At 42.7% G+C, this 16,498-nt stretch overlaps 1 protein-coding gene across 4 annotated transcripts in view; it reads right to left on the bottom strand.

The window, feature by feature from the left end:
• The window catches only part of INPP4A (inositol polyphosphate-4-phosphatase type I A), a 128,836-nt gene extending 120,121 nt beyond the window's left edge, over positions 1-8,715 (bottom strand). For 3 of the 4 annotated variants that reach the window (XM_029998720.1, XM_029998717.1, XM_029998721.1), the window contains exon 1: positions 8,588-8,715. The gene's annotated coding sequence lies outside the window, so the exon portion shown is untranslated. Of the gene's footprint in view, positions 1-8,502 lie in introns of all 4 variants that reach the window. The other variant, XM_029998718.2, reaches the window with a different exon arrangement.
• Positions 8,716-16,498: the final 7,783 nt, after the last annotated feature.

Below are 16,498 nucleotides of genomic sequence, written 5' to 3'. Positions count from 1 at the left end.
AAAAACCCTAAGTAATGCAGACAATTTAGATGGCAGCACCCATATATTTTGAGTTAGTGCTCAACAAATGCTTCCTCACAGTTGTTTGGGAAAGGTACATTGCCTGGGGAGAGAGTTTTGGTATACATCAACGCAAAGATGCACTTCAACGTTGCCACCACTCTTACCAAAAGGGGAAGAGTAGGAAAGTTACTGTTTACACTGAAAGCAGTTCCTTGCTACACAAGACTTCCCCCTGTTTCTAACAGACAAGTCATTTACATGCCATCACTAGTCCCACATTGTTTTAAAAACCTCTTATATGCCACTGCATGTCAAACATTATGCTGTTGTGTCACTGCACAATAGCTGAGATACATAGGTTCACATGACGTGAATGAACAGTTTGTAAAGCACTTTATAATCCTTCAGCAACAGAGAAGCAATCAGAAGCTGGGACCGGTAGCACCACTACTCATAACTATGGCTCCTCAACACCACTTATTAAAAGACTACTGTTTTCAGTTGCTTACAAAGTGTGTGCCCAGAAATTTTTCATGCTGAGTGTTTGCCTTAGACTGAATTTTAAAGAATAATCATTAGTTTCAGCTAAAACAGTTCAGCCACTGCCAAGAGTAAGGGCTAAAAGAAAAGTGTTTTGCATAAATCTCAAAAACAACAAAACCTGGCAGTCTCTCCTTTCTATCCTAATCCTTTAAAAAGTCACAGTAAACAAAGATCCAGTAGAGATTCACTCACAACTAAAATCTCCAAAGATGCCAAAAAACTGAGTACTCTTGATTTCCACAGGTGACCTGACTGCACATGCACTGCCCCACAGGCAGACTCACTGCTCCAGCCCAAGGGGTTTGGAAAACAGTTCAATAATAATTCAACATCAGTTTGGCTGAACATTGACCTGGGCCAACAGAACCTCTATCTCTAGGACAAGCCTTCAGGAATAAGAAAGAAATATCAAATTCAAAAGCATGGGGAAAAAATGGCCAAACTGAATGAGTAGGAGAAGTAATAGATTTGAAGAGCAATACTGGGAAAGCTGGCTTAAAAAAATGAAGGTGTCAGAAGATCAGGACTGAAGGTCTGGGGGTAGAAATAAGGTCAAAAATTACTTGGCTGGGAGGAATCATTGCAATAAAGAGCTGGGGAGCAGACAGGTATGGGCAGACCAAAGAGACTGGACAAGTAGGATAAGGAGGAAAACCAAGGGGGGCAGCCTAAGCTGGCGCAAGGAGGCTGGGAACCAGCTGTGGGAATGGGAGAGGTACTGGACACCAACTTAAAGGGAGAAGCAGCCTTCTTCTACAGAAAGAATAAAGTATCAACTAGCTTGGGGTGTCCAACTGGAGATATCCATGATTCAACTTTGGAAGTATACAGTCTTTTATGTAATATATGCAGAAACAGTTGGGAGGGCTTAGCAGTTCCGTAAAACTGAAATTAGATCTTAAATCAGGCACCCAAAAACTGAGAAATATTGTATTGACCAATGGCAAAAGGACAATTTTTAAATACTTGCCTTGCACCACACAGGAACTGTGGGGAGTGGTAGGGTTGCATCCCAGGCCTCTGGAAGGATGCAGCTCTCAGTTAGAAAATAACCTTGTCCTCCTCTTCCTTCAATCCCCTGCTTTGATTGCTGTACAACTTGCAATTTCTGCAACAAATAAAGCTGTTACACTCACCGATGTCCTTTACTGCACAGTTCATCCCCAGATTAGGCCCCTCCTGTGCATTAAATCCTACACAGAAAAGTAGATCATCTAACCAAAGATTTAGCATAATTGGAATCCATGAGGCCAAACTGTGGTTACATGGATTGCTCTTTTAAGACAGCTATTTTGTCAGCAGTGTAGGTCATTTGTGGTTTAAAATGCTGTCTTCATGCCTATAGCTGTCTTATTTGTACGGGGCAGCACTGCATGGAACCAACAGTGCCGAACACTTCCCCTGATCCCAGAAATGACGACAGATGGTCCACCCACACATTGGGAGCAGAAGTTATCATCACCAGAAAACATCAAGGACCATGTTCATCCATGTTTCTAGAAGTACACGACTGGACAGCAGAGCAAGTTCACGAGTCCACAGGGAGTTAAGTGTCACACAACACTACCTCCTAACTTCCAGCTGTGACACCGACTTTTAAACATGGCTAGACATACATGACTTTTCTACTGATATTATTATCTACTGGTCTCATATTAATTGTTGCTGTATCTTTCTGTGTGATACTGTACAATTTTGAACTCAAAAAAGTGACCCATAGAAACTGGAGGGGATAAGATATCCACAATATAATGCTCTTGTGCAGATATGTCCACACTCACAAAGCACCTGAGAAATGCTCTACAGACTTCTGGACCTGGACAGGAAGACTGATCCCAGATTTTACATTTTATATGTAGCATCTTCCACAAGACAATACACAAGCACCTTTTTTTAAGCAAATGCTGTAATATTCAATAAATTCTGATATTTACAGAACTGCTATCAGAATTAACAATGCACTAATACTTATCACTTTATGGTAAAAATATAACAGAAAAATGGCACACAGAGCTCGGCAAGTAGCTCTGGTGACTGAAGATATTATGCTGCTGTTAAAGTTTATGGCCTCCCAAGCAAAGTCAATGGACCAGATCAAGTGAACGCTCTTCAGAAATGTCAAACCAACAGTTTAAATTAGGCTGCTGAACTTTGCACTAAAGTTGCTGAAGCGCAGGCACACATTTCGTTCCACCTGCCCTGCTGTGGAAGGCAGTTATTTCCAGCCTAGCGAATGTAAAAAATATAGGATCAAAAGAACTGCGGGTGGCAAGACAAAATGCAGCAAGATGCACAGAGAAATCCAGGTGGGTAAGGGGGGGGGGGGGGGGAGGAAAAAATATATCTTTAGAGGGTCTATCAATAACTACTTTATTCTGAGCAACACTGAAAAAAACTCCACAAGTTGTTTTTCAAAAGAGCACCATGAACAATTAGAGGCTGAGCAAACTACGAAAAACTATTCCCTTAACACAGGTCATCACAGAGAAAATGTAGAAAAAGAGCTAGAAAAAGAACAGAGGTGATTCCAAGCAGGCAAGTATTTTTTAAGACACCTTATACAAAGCAATTTAATTTTAAAGTCGTCTTATAACTCTTAAAGACGGGACAATTCCTGAAAAATTCTTCTAAAGCCTGAATCCAGGCTTCAGATTGCCAAGGGTTAAGGCTTGAAACAAACACAAACTGGAATTATAGGAAGATCCAATGCCTAAACCTAGCAGTAAGCCCAGCACTGCACCTTCCCCAACACAATAGATTTAACGACAGAGAATGAGTGGAAGAACAAATTCTCAGCAAATCCAGTATCCTCTGTGCCTCCACTGTCAGCCATAATTTCTACCTTAGAGATTTGTCCTAATCATTGCAAGGAGAAATTCCAGGCATCCAATTCTTTCTAAGCACAGTTCGTTTCGCTTGCACATGCTTCTGTAACTGGAAGGAAGTTACAGAAAACTCAGTGATACAGCAGGGTACCGCCAGGTAAAGCAGCTATTCAAGCAGAGTTAATCTGGACTTCTTAGCCTTGTAAAGAAGGAAGGAACTGAGCATGTGCAGAGGCATTCGCAGGCACTGATTTTATTTGTAGTTTGTTTAGTTTGCTACACTGCAGTAAGCGTACCTTAGCTATAAACTGCCCCAAGGAACTGAGGTGTGCTGTTTCCAAAGATTTGCAACACCTGTACATACACACTTCCTATAATTAGTCATATGGTGGAAAGAATGATTATTCTTATAAAAGTTTAGATGGGTGGTAAAACATATTATTTTCTTAAGCAAGACAAAAATAGCCACGCTTGTGAGAGCAGATCACCCCAACTTCTTTACAGCATCTTACCTAGCAATGGGAGTTAGCAGCACGCAAACCCTATACCAGGCCTTTTTCTGCAGGTTCTCATTCAGAGTGGCACAGCCCCACTCGCCTCCCATATGCTCAGGTTCAGGATGCATTTGCCAGGGAAGCCCAGCTCTAAAGCCTAGCCCCTGCTTTTGCATTTTCCCCAAGCACACCCCAGCTGCAGCTACAGGTTCAGAACTCCAGTTTCCCGCAGAAACTACAACTTTGAAGTGCTCCACTGGCAAATGCTATGAAACACAGATCAGAAAAACACTGGATGCATTTTTGTACCACTCTCTCTCCTCTTTCCTGTATGGCCCACCTACTCTCTCATCCTCCCTGCTCTTTTCCCTTCACTTTCCCCCTCTATACCCACACTCTTTTTCTACGATGCTACTCCTTTTCACCTCACTCAGTTACCTCCTCTACAAAATCTGTTCTGTCTGCAACAAGCTGGAAGAACAGAGCTGTATTCAGAGAGCATCATCTCTCACACAACAGGCTTCTCTGTTAGCACGGCAAAGCAGTAGGCCACAAACAAGACGCAGGCCTTCGTGAGAAATAAGAACATCAAAGGGGTTATACTGTCATGAGTGGGCCAGGTCTACACATAACAGCTCAAGAACGTCAATGTCTTTTTCAAAATATCCTGCTGATTTCATACAAGGTCTTAGTGATATCTCACTGCTGTATGTAATGAGTACTTTTAGTGAATACAGCTGCACATCCACAAACCTTGGTTGCAGAGAAATCCTTGGTTGTGTATTATAAGCTGCACAGAAAGTCTCCTTCACCTAAGATTGAGATGTTAATTTGCCTGGAGATTAGAAGGAAAACTCTGTTACTCTCTTATATTTCATCAAGATGGTTTTAGCTAAGTTAGGACATACCTTGGTACTTCCATTTCCCTATTTACTACTTATTGCTTATTTGGTAAAAATATCATAAATTCAAGAAATTCACACTCGGTGGAAGTATAAATGGCCAGGGATAGCCTTCCTGCTGAGTGAATACACTTCAGTACAGCTTTCAAACGTTGTTTTCAAGAAGTGCTAACACACTTCTGCAGTGCTGGCACCTCCCTTTCCTCTGTGAGACACAGAAAAGCGGCTGGCTCCACGGGCTGACAGAAGCAGAAGCACAACATCCACCTGTGCTGGCTGATGCAATGTCATTAACCCCAGTTTCTGAAACAGGGAAAATACAACAGTAACTGCCAGAGAAGTCTAGGGAGTTTGCCTTCCATTATCTTGTGCACACCTCCCTTACCACATGCCATACAAACCCCTAAAGCCAGCTATGACCGTGTGCAGCCGAGACACACACCCTCCTCTCAATCACATCCCTAATTTACAAATGCCCCTGTTATTTCACTTGGTCCATGCTTCATTCACAACCTGCTCTGCCTTGGTTGTTCTTTGGTTTTGCCTCGCACACTGCCAATCTGTGGCAACACTTTGCTTACAGTAAGCAGACCACTACAGAGAACAGAATGTGGGAAGCAAAGGAACAAGAGCAGTGGCAGCAGGAAGTGGCTGTGAAGCAGGAAAGGGAAAATCCTCCTTCCATCTGAAAGCTAGAAGAATCAACTTCATCTATAGTAAAGACCTTATCATATTCGGTTAAGCAGCAATAGGTGTGATTTAAACACATTTGAGGCTATGCCTATCTGTCTGACAGGTGTGGATGAAGTAGATACACCCCAAAGCTTTCTTCTTCCAAGGTCAACAACATTTTTCAACAATGTTTCTGCAAAGGATGTCTGTTTGAGATTTAGGTAGATAATCCAACAATAGAGAGGAAATTCAGTTTGTCAGAAAAGAAACAGGAAGGGAAGTGACAAGCAGAAGCAAAGACTGCATAAGATAGAGCCCTGAGCTGTGCTGCCTGTGTTATTTGATCTCCTATCTCTCTTCAAGGACAACAGGCAGAAGTTTCAAACTTCGTCTCTAAGCAAGGCAATTGCTCTCCACATCCAGGCAAGAAATGGGGAAGTTTTTCCAACAAAGTAATCTATACAGGGGGTCCAAGAGGTATTCTTATATTCTAAAGGTGCATCTTATCTACTAGCAATTAGGTAATTAAAATTTGCTGTAACAAAGCACATGCCAGAAGCCTGAATTAAGTCTTAACAAGGAAAACAAGAACTGAAAGGGGATCCTTGGCCTTCTTATTTTCCTTCCTAATTCCAGTACAATAATACGGAGATTAAGGAGTCCAGAACAGAGGAAACAGAGCAGCCATTTCTCCTAGCAGTCATTTCACTCTACAGTGAGAACTTCTTCCATTTAATACATCATCTGTGCAACCAGACTGGACTTGAACAGGCCACAAGAAATGGCTGAGGATGTCCAACCTTCAATATATCTGAGTTCTTAAGACCAAAAATTCTACTACCCTAGTAGGGGTACAGCCCTCTGTCTCAGCTGACAGCAAGCAAGACAGAAGTAAGTTTCTGCAGAGGTGTGATCACTGTCTTCAGTAATGGAGCCAAACACCCTCTGAAGATCACATGGCTCCGTGCCACACTTTGGCAGGGTTCTTTGTTTCTTCATGGGTCCTTACAAGCTACCACCCACTGTAGATTAAGTTAAAATTAGCTCATTAAAAATAAATTAAATCACCAGCAAAGTTGTCATGTATCAAGAAAAATGCATACAGCCTTGATACGGATACTTGAAAACAGCACTGAAATCATTTGCTAACAACTTGGTACTGCCAGCAGGGAGCAGTGAATAAAAGAGGTCACATCCACCTCAAAGTTTGGGAAGCGCCAGAACTTCTAAATTTAAGAATACTGAATTTCAAGTTCTTGCCAAAAATACGTATGCCACCCCCCATTTGCTCTTACCTAATATTTGCATTGAGAGTCAGAGAGACTTGTAAAAAAATTGGCAAAATACTGCATTCTCTGAGTTCCTAGAAGCAAGGTAGCCCATTGAATTAAATCTTCAGAAGCAAGAAAAACCTTAATAAGTTTTTATATTAAAAGCTTTTGAAAAAAAGCATTAGCAAATGGTGGTTTCTCAAGGGAAAACAAATAATCTTGTTTCCAGGACAACAGGGTTCTGCTACCTCACCTCCCTTGCTTTAGAGGGCATACAAACACAGAAGAGTTTCTGCTTCTGTTGCTTAAGAAGTAACCCAGCAAGACCTTCCCAGCTGGCTCTCTACTGCCAACGCAGACAAGCTCAATACTACAGACTTTCGCAGAAAGAATGGTATTGGCCTGCAGATGGAGAGCTACTGTCAACACAGAGAGTACTTGACTGCCCAGGCAAAAGCCCCTCTAGTGTCTATGCAGCACATGCAGTCCATGCTGAGCTTTGACCAGCATATATTGACTTAGCTCATTGTATGGGGGAAAACATATGCCACCAGGACAAAGCTACAGCTTCATTCTTACACTGCTCTGTCAAAGCCACGTGAAACGGACAATGATGCACCAGTACTGCAAAGGCAGCACAAAGACATTACTACTGTATTTCACAACCACATTCTAGGTTAATAAATGGGCAAAAATCTGAAATATGCACCAAACTAAACATAAAATCTGTTTCCTTTTAAGGCTTCTCTACATGGGAAAGGAATCATAAAAGCTGGTCTGGAATAAATTAAGGGAGGTTAAATGCTCTTAAACATCCTATCACTTTCCACAGAACACTCTGCTCACTATGCTCTGCTCCTCAATTCCTGTTCCCTGAACGATGGCATCGCTGCTGAAAAATCGGAGCTCACCGAAGAGCACGGGTGCACCACGCATCATCAGACAGCAGTCACAAACGGACCCTCTGATCTTCACTTTTCCAAACTCCTGTTAGCAACACTGAAGGGATGATCCCACCTCAGGACGTGGCCTCCTGCACACACAAGTGTTTCCATGACTCTTTTTGAGCACAAAAGCGTGCACATGTGGAGGGCATAGCACTACTTATGGTGCCAACCACACCACCTCGCCTTGGGGTCACCTACCGCCGCAACAACAAATGTGGCGGATCACCAATTTCTCAGGGACGCAGGGCCTGCCAGCCCGCTGTTCTACAAACCCACACCGTGGCACAAAGCCATGAAAAGAAGTGTCCGGGCTAGTATCGAAAAGCACAGATCTCATAAAAATACCTGGAAACGGGAACGCACAGGAGCTTTCAAGCACCCCCTTAAATAACAAGTTAAAGGCAACATCATCCTTGGTTTGGGGGTTTTTTTGGATGTCTCACTCTTGCATCTCTTCCTGAGACAGCTGTTCGCACGCCCCGATTTACACACGACAGCCCGGCACGGCTCGCGGACGCTCAGGGCGAACCTTTAATAAAAGATAAACGCGTAACGACAAACCCAGCGACGCCGTCAAACACAGCAGCGCGCTGCAGATGACAACAACGACGACGACGACCGAAACGGCGCCGCGGCACGAAGCAAACCCCGGGTGACAGGGCCTCCCCAAGATGGGGGCTCGGCGGTGCCCGCCCGGGGCCGGCGGGCGGACGGCGTTCTCTCAGCAGCGGCAGGCGACGAGGCGCGAGGGCGCTGCGTCCCCCCCGCCCCCCCAGCTGTCAGCGGCGCCTCCCGCCTCCGCCGCAGGAGACCCGCCGGCCGCGGCCCCCGCCCCTGAGGCGCACCTTCTCCCTCCGGCCTCCTCCTCTCGACGCAGCTGAGGCAGCTCCCCGGCCGCCCCGGGAGCGCGGCGGGAGCCTCCTCGCTTACCTCCGTCGCCCCGCTTCTCCCGGCACCGCCCCGCGGCAACCGCCGGTCCCGCAGCCCCCAGCGGCTCCGGCGGCCCGAGGAGCGCCGGCGCCCGCCCGCTCGTGACGGCAGCGGGGAGCGGCGGCCCCGCCCCGCCCGCTGGGCCCGGCCCCCTGCGCCCGCCCGCCGCCACCGGGCCCCGCCGCTCCGCGGGCGGCGGGCAGGTGGGGAAGGAAGGCGAGGGCGGCGAGTGACGGGGAGGGAAGGCGCGGCCGCGGCACGGCTGGCATCGCCCGCCCGCCGGGGCCGACGTGAGGCCGTGTTCAGCGTGGCTCCGGTTAGCCGAGGCTCGCCTTCCGGCCCCCGAGCCGGGCGCCCGGTTATTCCTGCTTTGTCATCTCCGAGGGATCCACAAAAATATGCAGAAACCGGGATTCTCTCTTGTATCGCCATCCGCTGCCGGGCATTGGGGATTTCGAGAAAGAAAATGTCACGGGCCTGAGAAGTACCCGCAGGGCAGCCGTGAAGCTTGGGCTAAAGAATTTGAGATAATAATCCAATTTTTTCTCTTCTAATAAAAGCGTCCCTTCATCCTTACTCATTGCCCACGCCTGAAGTTGCTCAAGAGCTGGCTAAGCCAGCTACCCTTGCCAAAACTGCCGTACAGCTGGAGTCTGGGTTCCATTTCTTAATCAATTCCTACACCACACTGCTATCAATAAGGGATTTAACTTGCTCGGGCAGTGTCAAGTGTAATTTGAAAGAATGTAACAGGAGGTCACAGTCCAGCTCTGGCTTGTTCTATTGTTTTTAGACGGTGCACAAATGCCAAGGAGAAGACAGGTTACTCACAAGCTGCCCTGTGGGAACAACCAGGAGGTACACGAGGGGCTCCCGCACGCAGGAAACGCACTGAAGCGGGGAATTAGTGAGACACACACAGACACACTCGTCCGGATGCCTCCAGCCAACTGTGCATGATCTGCAGAGAACCGCTGCCAAGTACCAGCTGAGCCAGTCCCAACACCACTCTAGTGTAAGAATTCTAATTGGCCCGTTGCAGTTCCCCAGTGCCAGAAGCCGCCAGCTCAAGTCCTCAATATGATCCAAATTTGGATGGAGAAGCTGGGATATGCAGCTTGAATTTTTCATTTTTCTTTCCACCTGTCATTCATGAAATTCCACACAAGCACTTCTGCTTCAAAATCACACAGAACTTACAGAGAAGAGGCATTTTCAATGCCTAGTCAAACATATGTGATTTTTAACATGTGTCTTTGGTCATAGTTTAGCACAAAGCTAACGAACCATGCCATGTTTTTATACAAAAAGGAGACAGAAAATAGGAGTTCCTCTGCATACCATGCAAGTTTAAAGCCATCCTGTCATAAAAATACTAAACATACTTGGCCAGAACGGGCTAGAAAGCAAGTAGACACTGTCACTAGCACCATTCAATTTGAATACAGAGCTCGACAGGGTTACGAAGCACAAAACATCGTAGTTAATTTGTAGCTGATGACAATTTTAATCATAATCAACTAAAATATGACCTTTAAAAACAGCAGGCTTGGACAACTCCCCACCAAGGATCCTGGAAGAACGGTGTTTACTACTGATGTTCACTTGGCATCAGCGAATCGAAACAGCACCAAAACCCAACAGACCAGAAGGGCACTCATGTTGCACCAGCGCCAAAGGAGTATGTGGAGAACCACCATGTTATTTATAGGCAGAACAGTCTGAGTTACCCAGGTCAAAATAAGAGAAAAGCCAGCAGGGCAGGAATGGATAGGGTAGGCAGGTTTTTCATTTACCTATTTTTTGGTAAGATTATACATTTGTTCGATTAAGAAAACCTAAGTAACAAACCTCAGAAACTAAATATCAAAGGGGAGTTGTATTTGAGTAGAGGTACTTGGAGAGCTGCCCTGGAACCATTACCAGGTTTAAGACTTCAACATTTGCCTCAAAGATGTTTATACATGCTTCCACTCACTGCTGACTGTATTTGCGGACAACACAAAAGCTGGCACTATGGTTAACAAAAGAACTGGGCCATCACATAAAGAGTTGTGGAACAGGCAATAAAGCATACTGTTCAAAAATTTATTTTTTTTTTTTAATAGCCAAATCTCAGGTTATGCATGCAGGAAAGGAATACAAAGCCATACCTTGAACACTGGGAAAACAGCAGACTGACAAACTACTGACTCTGAAAAAGGCATCAGGGTCATAAGGGTCAAGGAATTGAACACAAGATCCCAATTTAACACTGTGACAAAATGTGACATGCATCCTGGAAGTACCATCAATACTGTACAAAGAAAGAGGGGATTTTACCCATATGTAGATCACTGAAAAAAACCCTTAACAGGGGTTTATCTCCTTCTTAAAAGAAAATCAGAAATTTGTGAGGGGACTAAGGAAGACAGGCATAACACAAGATTTTAGGATGTCAATCCGTGCATTTCATCAAAAAAAATATTAAGAGCACACTTTTTTTTTTTTTTTTTTTTTAGCTTAAATGCATTCCCAGCAGGAAAATACAAGATACTACTGACCTCTTTTGCAGAGCCATCCCCTATCCTTCTCCTGTAAGTGAAAGCTGAAGTCAAATTCTAATCACAAGATAGACAAGCACTTTTAACAGAGGGATTACCAGCTATTGAAATATACTATCAAAACATAGATTACATTTTACGCCTTTTTCAAGAGCCAGTGCCTTTCTCTAGCATAAAAAAGTTCACAGGAGGTCAGACTAGATGAAGGGTGTCAAACTCTCTTACCTTAAATGCTAATATAAAGCAGGAAGGGACACTTCACTGGACGTCCAGTCTCAGCTGATAAAGGGGTTTAGGTAGTTTCTGCCTTTATATTGAGCAATACAAAATTTTACACATCTGATAATCAATCCCCTCAGCACACTGTCTCTTTACCCTCGTCTTCCTCGGTACGCCAGCGATTTGATGACCTGTAACAGATTTCTTCCCACTCAGATTTCCAGAAACAATCCTGCTGTATCCATTAAAGAGGTATGGCTGATACAGAATCAACAGCCCGAGACAAGCAATAGCTAACAAATATTAAACCTCTGTGACATACATACCAGAAAGACTTCAAAAGTTCCCCCACCAAAAAAGCCTCAAAAATTCCTGCCATAAATTGGCAGAAAAAGTCTATATTCCTCATCCTTCATGATGATGAAGGACAACACAATACAATTTTACAGTAGCACAGCTTATCATTAGAACTTATGAATTACGAGCCAATTTCTGTATTTGCTATTTTTGTCTAGCTCCTTCTAAAGTAATAGTAACAATATTGTGAAAATAGTTTTGTATATCTTGTTCTAAGTCACAGAGATGCACTTGTACCATTTCCTCTGTTACTAAATCTTTAAGAATTTACTCCCATTTCACTGCAGCCCATTAGTACCTACAGGCAAAGAAAGAATACGGCACATGAAAGCTTTCATCAGGGCAAACCAACCCCAGCTTGTGTGGCCCCTCTCCTGGGCTGCTCTATGATCTCAGGAACTCCTGTTAGGCCTTAGCATTTGTGTAATGAGTTGGGCAGTTAAGCGTCCCTTGACTGTACAAGGAACTCTTGCACAGCTAAGGTGAGGAGCAGCACTGACCATACCAAGGACTCCTGTTGCCTAGTGGAGGCGGAGATATGAAATCTCATCTCCTGACAGCCTTGGAGCATCCCTTATCTGGTTTTTGTTGTTCCCTGCCATCAACCTTGGAGGCTTCCTTATCTGAATCTTAAGTCATTCCCCAACAGCCTTGGAGTCCTCCGTTATCTGAATTGTAGCTCATGTGAAAATGGTACCAGTGCTACTGGAATTCTAGTAATTTGCTGATGACTAAAGCCAATGATCTCACGAACCTATGAACAGCGGTCCCAAGTAGGGCCCTTTGAGCTCTCCTGGACTGCAGTGCGCTGCGTCCAGCATCTCCCTCTGAGTGGGACACCTCTCAGAGCTTGCAAACTCTCCAGTTTGCAAAAACTGGAGGAATGTCGCCAAAAGCTGACGACAGGACCTGGGCTGATACCCTCCACTCCTTGAGGCTCAACCCTTCACCCGTTGAGAAAAATGCCGAGACATTTGATGTGAATATTTTCACTGAACTCGAGGGGAACTTTTAACAAGTACACATATATAAAAGCAAAGCAAAGGTAGGTATCTCTCAGTGTCTGTGTGCACACGTGTGTGAATTAACCCCAGTATCCTATAGCAAGTATAGCATAAGTGTTGCCTTTTCTAAATCCTGTGATTCACCTCAAACTGTGAATGAATCTCAGACTGCTGTTACACACATAATTCCTTTAGACATAAATCGTTGACCAAGTCAGAGACTAGGAGTGGATCCAGCCGCACCTAAGCTCCAACGGGAGTTTAGAAAGCAAGGGGGTCTTCTCTGAACCTTGTGACTCAATAGGAGGGTCTTCCCTCCCTTTTTACATCCCCAATTTCTGTGCAAATCATGAAAAATCAATTCTAACTCAATTTTCCTTTATATATTTCTCTCTTGCGCTTTTGCATCTTTGGTCTCTGTATAAGTAATTCTAGTTTGATTCTAACTTGATTTCCCTAGTACGTTTCATCCATGTCTTAAGTAATAGAGTGAACTTTGCCATCAAATTCTGTGAAGTCACGCTTTTATAAATTCCTATTAAATCATTTTTGCTAACACCCTTGACTGTGATTCTTTAAGCAATCCAAACCACTCATTTCACAACAGCTTGACAGAAAAAATAATGTCAATGTTTATCTACTAAAATACATTATTATTTGAAATATATCACCTGCTACCAACATCATTAAACAGCTACTAAAATGCTAATCTTGTTGCTGCTTCTTCTTTCAGTGTTTAAGGACATTATTAACCTACTGTAAAACCTGAAAATAAAGCATAGTCCACTTCAAGAAGCTGCTCTCTATGTCTCTACGTCTAGAGAATTCTCCTCCTATATCAAATCATCATGAAGTGTACCACTTACAGAAATAACTGGTTAATAATTTTCTGAAGATATCTGCAGCGAAACCATGCCAGAGACAAACAATGCATCATCCACATTTGGAAAAAGGAGAAAGGATCTTAAGGTTTCTGGTTACTATTCTGTCAACTACAGTTAATGATGGTAATTGAACTCTGTCACGCTCTTCAGCTTTAGGCAATGAGACACATATTTAGAATAAATACACATATTCTAAATGGCCACATATCAAGTGCTAAGGCAGCATGAGTACTTGTGAAATTCATCATGTCAACAAAGCTGCTGCAGTTCTGTGTTTCTAAGTTTTCCAACCAAAGTCTTAAACAACAGATACTGCTTACCACCTACATTCTGTGGCTGCATTTTTAGAAGATGACTTCACTTAGTGCTCTTCTTATAAGCAGAAGGTGTCAGTCTAGTTTGTTCCAGGCTTCCACTGAAATAATAATATTATTTTTAAAGTCTGCTTTGAAAAAAAGCGTATCATCCAACCTGCTACTCCCCAGAAACTTAGAAGTGAAGAGAGAACACACAACCAATTTCTTATGCCAACCAGTGAATAATGAAGCTCTTTGTAATACAAATGCACACATTCTGGAAGCAGAAAAGCTTTCAAAAGTGGTTTGGTTCTTTTTTTTTTTTTTAAAGATGCTTTGTCTTTCCTTTTCAGTGGCATAACTTAAATAACAAATGCATGCATACTTGTTAAACGCCAACCCCTTTCTCTCACTTTTCAATATATGTACACAGAGGCCTTCGTTAAACAGATTCTGCTTAAACAATATGCTTATCACCTCATACTAACTTGAAAGAGCAGAGTTAATAACCTAAAGAATTTTCAAACCAGAGTAAATAACTACGGCCTATTTTTTTGTCATGATAAGCATGTGAGTAGTTCTGCAATATGTATTTACAGCTATGTAAATACAAAGTTGTTTGCAGGATTGGACCACAGAGAGAACATGTTAATTGATGAAACTAGAGGTAGTAACATAGACAGGTTCTAACTGACGGAGCCACAGTCTGCAACGTGAATCTCAACAGCATTCAGCACCCTCTGAGTCTGCCACTAGGTAAAACAAATGGGAGACACTAGAGCAGCAGTGAAAGGTTCTTGCAAACTGCGTCCTGTACTTATTCAATACAAATTATTAGCACTGGATATGTTTGTGATTCTAAAACCAGTAAGAGCCTTTTGGTGCCATTTCGACCTTTTATCCTCAGCAGTCCAGTTTGACAGATTCAAAAATATTACATGTTCAATCTTGCAAAATCTACCATAGACTAGAAATATGTACTTTCTAATAAAAGCCAGTGGTGTAGCACAAGGCATGAGACTTAAAAATATCAGTACATTCAAATAAAAACATTTTGTGTATTAGGAAAAAAGCTGGAATCATATACACAAATTTATAATACTTAGGGTTTTCCATTAATGAAACAAATTCTTTTTCACACAAGAAACATTAATAGCTCTCAAGTAGGTCAGTGTTTAAAGTCCCAAAGCAATTACATAATTAGTAATTTTTAGAAGAATATTATGTTGCACAATATTAGAACTGAACAACGATAGTCTCTCAAGTCAATATTTTGATACATATTGTATGTATTTTTATACTGTCCTAGATAGCTTAGCGAACCATCAAGAAGTTTTGGCACTAAGATTCTATTGGATCAAATAATACACATACTCTGTTAAATTAATTATTAAAACCTTAAATGTTCAATAGCAAACACTGCATTTAATTTTAACACTTGATCTTCACTGGATCAAGCCAATTACTAAAAATAACTTTAACTAGTTATCTGTCTATGATCTGTTATGTGCCTGTTCCTTTCCAAAGGGAGTTGCTGCAGCACCATTAGGTAAGGCTCAGTGATGACGGCTGAGAAAGGAACAGATCACCTGAACCATCAAGCCTACAGTCCCCTGTGGCAGGGCAGACCATGGAAGAGTTCTTCACTACCAAAACCATGTACCATTCCCACTCTTCTCTCTACCTGACATTTAACTACCTGCCAAGTGGCTTTAAATTTATTTTTACACCCTTTTAAATTATTTTTTCCCCATGGAGAAGGCTTGTGAGTAATACTTTGAACTTAAGAGTGCTAAGTTAAGACTACTCTTATAGACAGCACATCAATTTATCATTTTAGTATATGTAAAGAGACAATATGGTAACTAGGCTGTGGAAAACAGGATGTTTACAGCACTTCAACAAATGAACTAGCTTTCACATGATCAACAGAACATGAAAATGTGAAATCGGTGTTGATTTATGATTGCAAAAATAAAATCCTACACACACAAGGAATACAAACATACTTTGATCACAGAGCAGTTGCTTAAGACAGAATTAAATAATCAACAGGCACTCATTCACTGAAGTCATCAATTTTACAAACTGTAAGTGTTGCATGCATCTGTTCAGACTAAATGTAAATCAGCCGCATGGCTATAAGCTTTAGGCAATAAAAGAAGTTACTGTGACTCTCTCCCCTCTCACTATTGCCTAACCTTGCTTCTAATCAGCTTGTCTGAAGTTACTTGAGTTTCCACATGTAAGAGTTAGACTACCAATTATTTTTTAAAGGCTTCAAAAGGCAGGGAAGGAGGTAGAGAGACACTGAAGGAAGGAAAAAGAAACATTCTTTAGAAACAAGTTCTTAAACAGAATCAGTAAATATTGACCACAGTCACGGTTTAAGCAATATTTAATGCTTGTTACCCCCTTAAATCCCACTTCCTTACCAGGGTGGGGCAAGAGAGACTAACCGATGTTACCTATGTCTCGAAGAACACTGTCATACTGCAGACATATCTGCCACCGTCATCCTTGATCAAAGGAAAGCAAAACAACAATTTCCTCTATTAATCTCTTTGCTTTTTCACTGCAGCTGTTTTATAACTTATGAAACTATATA

This window comes from Aquila chrysaetos, chromosome 23, assembly GCF_900496995.4.
Source record: "Aquila chrysaetos chrysaetos chromosome 23, bAquChr1.4, whole genome shotgun sequence".
In the NCBI taxonomy this organism is placed as follows: Eukaryota; Metazoa; Chordata; class Aves; order Accipitriformes; family Accipitridae; genus Aquila; species Aquila chrysaetos.
The sequence above is the reverse complement of the archived record's forward strand: the minus strand, read 5'-3'. Positions and strand labels throughout refer to the sequence as shown.